The sequence below is a fragment of the Octopus bimaculoides genome, chromosome 6 (genome assembly GCF_046866305.1).
Source record: "Octopus bimaculoides isolate indiv1 chromosome 6, ASM4686630v1, whole genome shotgun sequence".
NCBI lineage: Eukaryota > Metazoa > Mollusca > Cephalopoda > Octopoda > Octopodidae > Octopus > Octopus bimaculoides.
Genome location: NC_142933.1, coordinates 92,687,347 through 92,694,846, shown reverse-complemented (window position 1 = coordinate 92,694,846; position 7,500 = coordinate 92,687,347). Strand labels below are relative to the sequence as shown.

The window sequence follows — 7,500 nt, the reverse complement described above, 5'->3', positions numbered from 1 at the left end:
TTGCATATATCTACTACTTCACTTGAAGACATGCGTGCATTGGCGATGCAAATGTGTGTTTCCTTTCTTTTCCTTTGTGTGCGTTTATAATATTTTTTTTGTTTTGGTTTGTTTTAGTTTTCGTTATTTTCTTGTTTTGTTATGTAAGTAAAGTATGTGTCCACGTGTTTGTTTGTACATATCTGTATGTGTATGTGCGTATGTATGCTTGTTTATACATACTTATGTGTCTGTTTGTGTGTACACTCCTGTGTAATGTGTTTATTTCATGCCTCTGTGTGTGTGTGTGTGTGTTCTTGCTTTGTATATACTTCTGTGTTTGTACTTACCTCTGTGTTAGTATGTTTGTACATACTTGTGTGTGTGTATGCACGAGTGTGCTTGTTAGTGTGTGTGTGTGTGTGTATGCATTTGTGTGTGCTTGTTAATACATGTCTTTCTTTGTGTGTATGTGTGTAGTTGCTTCACATGACAATGTTTTCATATATAACATACATTCAACTATAAAGTCTTAAGTTTGATACTGCAGTTTGCATATACATAAGTTTGTGCGTGTGTTCTTGAACGATACATCATCTTGCTATTGTACTCTCTTATATTCTCCTTACATTTTCTCTCTTTTCCTTTCATTTTCTGATTTACATTCTTGCTATTTTTCACTTCTTTCTTTTGTTTTGCTTGGCATCTTTCTGTTTTGATTTTAATTTCACCATTACATCTCTAGATGTTTACAAGTCTTTGGCTTCAGACTTGAGGGTACAAATTTCAAGCAATTAACCGTAGTTAAATGCATTAATTACGACGCGGCTTAGCAACTTCGTTCCTATGCCACCCGCTTCCTATTTTCAGCAATAAGAAGCGTACTTACTTTGTACTGCCTCTGCCACTTTCGCCACCACCACCTTTTTATATTGTCACAATGAGTGAGTAAGAATTTTGTAGAATAAGTGAATTTGGGATATTTTCGCAAAAAAAAAAAGGGTGATTGTTATTTAGTCCTATGTCTGATTGAACAGATCTGTGATCAAAGGCATTCCAACCACGATCACCCTAACTTTTGTTAAACTAGTATTTCTTAAACTATGGTTATCCGTTGTGAATTTTTAAGTTTTAAATTATCAAGATATGCCTTGAGGGAGATTTTGCTGGTATTTCTAGTACCTTGGATAACCATGTAGAGGCTTCTTCTTTTACTCTTTTGAATATAGTTTTTAAAAGTGATGAAATATTGTTTTTTTTTAAAGGTGGTGAAATCACTTGAGGTTCTTAGTTAAGTGTCCTTTAATATCTTGTTAGTTTCAGACAGTCTTCTCAAACCATTTTTTCCCCTAAATTTTTGAAGTGCTTCACATTATTTCCATTATTATTATTGTTATTATTATTATTACTATTATTTCTTGTGCCTTTTTTTTTCTCTAGCTTTTCGGTTTTCACTTTCTTACATAATGAAAAATGTATAAGAAGCATATAATAAATTCTTGTAAAATATACAAGTATACCCTCTGGGATATCTATAAAATGTTACTGCGCTCATTTTATAATTTGGGTTGACAAATCTTATGTCTTCCTGATATTATATCAAAGACAGCTATCTGACATACACCAGCATTAAAATGGAAATAAATAGGAATTAGAATATGAAGGTGGTGGTGGTGGTGGTGAAGTGAATGTAGTAGTGTCTGATAGTGGTGGAAATAAAGAGGCATTAAAGTATGATGATGATGATGATGATGATGGTGGTGGTGGTGGTGGTGGTGACAGTGATGCCGGCTCCTTCAATACTGTCTTAGCTCATCTGGAATCAATAGGTTCACTTTATTCATCTGAGGAAACAGTTTTATATAAGAAAATGTATGGTTCCTCTCTTTACTATTGATTTCAGGCTTTTAATTTGTTTGTTGTTTTTTTTTCTTCTTATTTCTTTTAACGAAAAAGATAAAAATGAGAAGGAATAAAGCTATTGCCAAAAAAAAAAAAATGTTATAACATACCTTTATGGCTTGTCTTTTACGTGCAAAAAGAATCTTGGTTCTCAGTTCACTAAACAACTAGACACACTTGGTTTCTAGACTATGTAGCCTCAGTAATTGCAATTCTCTACTATAGATGTCTGTTACTGCACACTTTAAGTTCTCTGGTTAGTGACTATGTAATTTGTATTTACTTATTTTTGTATTTAGATTGCTTTTGCAGTTCTTTCTCTATCCTCTGTCTGTTCTAACTATTTGTGGTTAGAATTTCTAGCATAGTTCAATCTATTAACTAAGACAAACTGCTTGGATACTTTTTTTTATAGTTTTTCGACTGTTGCCCTTATCTCTAATATCATTTTCATTTCTTTCTCTTAAATGTTTGTTTGTGTGCCTGTATGTGTTTAGGCCAGTTTGAAAATATATCAGATCATTTCATATGTCCACAGGTGTAAACATGTGCACATTCACATGCAGTCTTCATGGTGGCTACCACAATAATCCTACTTGGCTTTTGGGCATGGCACTAAAGATCTGTTCTGTAAGAAAGTGTCTCAGATGAGTTAGTAATACAATGGAGTAGTTTCCTATTGTACTCTTCTGACCCACAGCAAAACTTCAGCTCAAATCTACAAGCTAACAAAACAATAATCAGTGTTCAAACATTTTATCAATGAACTTTGTTGCTTACACTGCAATATTTAATTAAGGCTGGGGGATTATAATGTGAGCGAATTAGTATTTTGGTCTTAGATGCATTTCAGAAACAGTGTTAGGATGTGAATCATTAAGCTCTCGATTGCTTGTCCTGTTCCCTATCAGCTCAGTCATCTGTTCTCTCTTGTTTTTAAAATATATGTTATGTCCCTTCTGTTTTCAAACTTACTTACTTATTATTATTATTATTATTATTATTATTATTATTATCATCATCACCATCATTCTTTTAGCTTAGGTTTTGTTGGAACTCCTGGAGTCTTGCATGCACAGTGGGCTTGCTACCTACATCCTATGATACCATGCTTTCTGTTCTTTTCAACTAATACGTTCCTGATGATTCTGGCCATGCCAAGGAGGCAAACTTATTGCAACAGTTCTGCTGGCCACTCTATTCCCTTTCCTTCATATTCCTCTTGATGCCTTCTGATACTGTCCTCTAAGACCTAATTAGTATTGAATGAGAGATCAATGCATGCCATCAAAGTGACACTGGGGTACAAATATACGAAGCCCAATATACCCATCAAGACTACCCATCTGATAAGGGTACACCAGGCACATGCATCACAGCCATAAGTGTGCAACATGGTGATCTCATATCAAGATAAACAGCATATGATCTTGTAGGTGGGGTCTCCCCATTTGAATTTTCTTCAGATTGAGTAGCCCATCCTGCTCTGTAATCAACTAATCCTCTCCCCCAAAATTTCATGTTTTGTGCTTGTAATAGAAAGGATTATTATTATTATTATTATTATTATTATTATTATTATCATCATTTTATACAATATTGATATATTTCTCGTGAGAACTTTATACGTGTTACTTTTATCTTCTTAATTTGTTGGCCTTTTTTTTTTCTTCCCTAATACACAAATGGTTTCTATATGAAAATAGTTGGTACCACGAGGGGCATCTGGCTGTTAAATGTATTCCTTTTGTATGCACTTCTAATAGACAAGAATATTATCTCACACACTCTTTTTCTATTATGCTATTATTACAAACACTTGAGATGATGACTGTACTAAATATACTCTTGACTATTCTGAAGGTTTTTATTAACATACACAATCGATGTAATAGCTATATTTCCATGGCTGAATAATCTGACCAGCATGCAAGCATAACAACATCTCTATTATATTCCTTGTACTTGTTATTTTCAGTATAAGTTTGACATTCATTTGGCTGTTATCCTTTTCTTTGCTTTTTCTGTTAATTTTTTTTATTATATTTTATATTTTGTTCATTCTTTATTCCTTTGTTCATTCCTTTAATATTATGAGAAGCAAAATGATAGTTGGCTTTACTAGATTTCTTCACTTGTCTTATTATTTTTGTTTTTCTCCTTACTTCACCAATCTGTGTTCCTAACAGCATTTGTTCCAATGTATATTTTTATTCCCATTACTCTCATCCTTCAGTTTCACACTTTACATTCTCACTGCCTCTGCCATTGAAAATAACAGCAGTACTCTGTGTGTGTGAAAGAAAGAGGGAGAGAGAGAGAAAGAAAATACACATTCGCACACATTGTTTTGTCTAGCTATATGAGCACATACACCCAGATTTAGTGACAAGGAGCAGGGACTCAGAAATTATTCTTGCCCTTGAGAATTGAAAGATTTGCTTTATCTAACCCCCTGATTGATTACTACTGCTTGCAGATGCGATAATAAATATGTCTCTTGGTAGAAAAATAATTGTGCAACTGTCATTGCACAGACATTGGATATTTTAATGTGAGTCCATCTTTCATCCCACCATGAAACCTGTTAAACGCTTCAGCTATAGAGAATTTCTGCCTACTCTATTCATTTAACAGAGGATTACAAAAGTCTTGGGTTAGTTTGCTGTAATAACCACATATCTCTTTTTGTTTGACTAATGAATTCTTTTGATGCCAGCCTGCAGAGTCAGTAGCTGAGTAGATAAAACATTTCCCCCTTGGCTGTAGGGCCATAAGCTTGTGCCCTATTACAATTTTGGCATTTTAATTTTGGTAAGACACTTAGCATTCTTGCTCCACTTGCATAGAACCTGAAAATGTTAAAATTTGGTGGAAAAGATATATAGCTGGAAATAGAAGCAGATACGGCTGTGTGGTTAAGAAGTCCATTTTCCAACCATATTTCACTGGGGCAAGTGTTGTCTTCTACAAAAGCTTCATGTTGACCAATGCCTTGTGAATGAAATACAGTAGAAGGAAACTGTATAGAAGCCCATCCTCTGTGTATATTTTTGTGTGTGTGTATATATATACCTTTCACTAATGAATGTTGCCAAAAGATATGCACAGCATAGCAAACACTGATAAAATGGTGCATTTCATTAAAAGGTATTGCATGGACTTTGTTTCATCTGAGTTGCATACATACTCCCTAGTTATTGTCACCGTTGCAGATGCATCAAACCTGTGAATATCCTGTTGGAAATCTACGACCCGTGACACTATTGTTTTCAAAATACATAACATCCAATAAATAAATTGATATAGGCGCAGGAGTGTCTGTGTGGTAAGTAGCTTGCTTACCAACCACATGGTTCCGGGTTCAGTCCCACTGCATAGCACTTTGGGAAAGTGTCTTCTACTATAGCCTCGGGCCGACCAAAGCCTTGTGAGTGGATTTGGTAGACGGAAACTGAAAGAAGCCCATCGTATATATGTATATATGTATGTGTGTGTATATATTTGTGTATCTGTGTTTGTCCCCCAGCATCACAACCGATGCTGGTGTGTTTACGTCCCCATGACTTAGCGGTTCAGCAAAAGAGACTGATAGAGTAAGTACTAGGCTTCCAAAGAATAAGTCCTGGGGTCAATTTGCTTGACTAAAGGCGGAGCTCCAGCATGGCCGCAGTCAAATGACTGAAACAAGTAAAAGAGTAAAAGAATAAAAGAGTAAAGCTTTGAAATTGACAGTGTTATGGTAGATACTATCATTTTATCCATAGATTTTATAGTTAGAAAAACTGTACTATTGGTTTGTACTTATTGAATGAATGATCCTCAACACCTTGATGATATCTCAGTTTAACACTGGATTTTTTTAAATAAAATAAATTGATTTAACATATTCTCTTGTGAAGTGATTAAGCCTTTGTTAGGAATAGGTGTTAAGCTGCTGGTGGTGTTTTCTAGATGCTTGTTTTGTACCTTATGGCTTCATTTGTTTTTTCTTTTAATATTTTCTGATGTGAAGGAGGTGAATGTTCATAACTTTCATGAGCCTTCCCTTGCTGGTGGGTGATTATTGTAACTGATGCTCAACTAAAATTTGTGCTTGTTGGTGTGTATAAGAAAATTGAAGGTCTTACCAGAAAAAAGAAAAAGAAAAACCACATCTGGAGAGGAAGGCTTAGGGAGACATGTTCAGTGCAGGCTTTTGATGGTGAGACTGGGAATGGTGTTAGAAAAGTGGGGTATCAAGATTAGTTGGGCTGACCATATTTGTTAATTTAGAGCAAAAACTATTGAGGGTAATTAATGGTAGAAAATACAGATGGAAAATATAACATGTTAGTGTATTAGAGGTGCCGCTGCAAGTGGGTGGTTGTACAGAGATTTGCCTTGTTCTACCAAAGAGAATATTCAAGAATGTATTTTTGTATGTAGCAGGTGTTTCTTTAATCCCAGAAGTGTGACTGGCAATCCTTTGTGGGATACACGTGTGCTTTGCATGGGGACAGTGCCTAGCTGTTTGAAGCTGAATACGCTTCTGTTCATAAAGCTTTTGAAATGGAGTTTCCACTCGCTGTTGTGATGAGGTTAACACTGAGGACATTTACATTAATGATATTGGTTTTGAATTTTAGCGTAAGGCCAGTAATTTTAGGGAAGGGGCAAGGTCAATTACACTGAACCCCAGTGCTCAACTGGTACTTATTTTGTTGGCCCCAAAAGGATGAAAAGCAAAGTCGACATCATCATCATCGTTGTTTAACGTCCGCTTTCTATGCTAACATGGGTTGGACGATTTGACTGAGGACTGGTGGACCAGGAGGCGACACCAGGCTCCAATCTGACTTGGCAGAGTTTCTACAGCTGGATGCCTTTCCTAATGCCAACCACTCCGAGAGTGTAGTGGGTGTTTTTACGTGCCACCGGCACGAGGACCAGTCAGGCGGGTACTGGCAACGGCCACGCTCGAAATGGTGTATTTTACGTGTCACCTACACAAGGGCCAGTCCAGGGGCACTGGCAACGATCTCGCTCGGATGTCTTACTGGCAAAGGCCACGCTTGAAATGGTGGTGGAATTTGAACTCAGAACAAAAACAAACAAAATGCTGCTAAGCCTTTTGTTCAGCATGCTAATGATTCTACCAATTCACTGCCTTATTTACACTAATGATATAGGCCACAAAACAATGATGGCAAAGAACATACCTATAATATTTTAGCTCAGCCATACACCTTACCATGCAAATAGTTTTCCATCTGTCAACTGAAACCTAATTAGTTTCCTAAGTAGTCGTCAGCTGTTTGGAAATGACTGCTTTAACAGGAAGAGTAGTATGGCACTTGTTTCCTGGACAACTCTGGAGTAACATCTTGCAAGAGTCTTTCTTAGAATCGTCTGGAACATTATTACCCACTTCTGTAATCAGTCATCTTTCTGTATCTGAGAAACAAAGATACAAACAAGCACAGTGTCAAAGCTGTTGTTAAATCTCAAGTCTTTGTCTGTGTATATAAAAGATATTTAAGGGACAGAACTCGAACAATTGACTGAATTTATTATGTTGATTGCTTTCATTGTGTACATGTTTTCATGTGTGTATTTGTAGTGAACATGAATGATTCT

At 35.9% G+C, this 7,500-nt stretch overlaps 1 protein-coding gene across 4 annotated transcripts in view; it reads left to right on the top strand.

The window, feature by feature from the left end:
• Positions 1-7,500, top strand: part of LOC106881821 (nonsense-mediated mRNA decay factor SMG5) — a 1,052,345-nt gene that overhangs the window by 371,413 nt on the left and 673,432 nt on the right. The gene's annotated exons all lie outside the window — the stretch shown is intronic.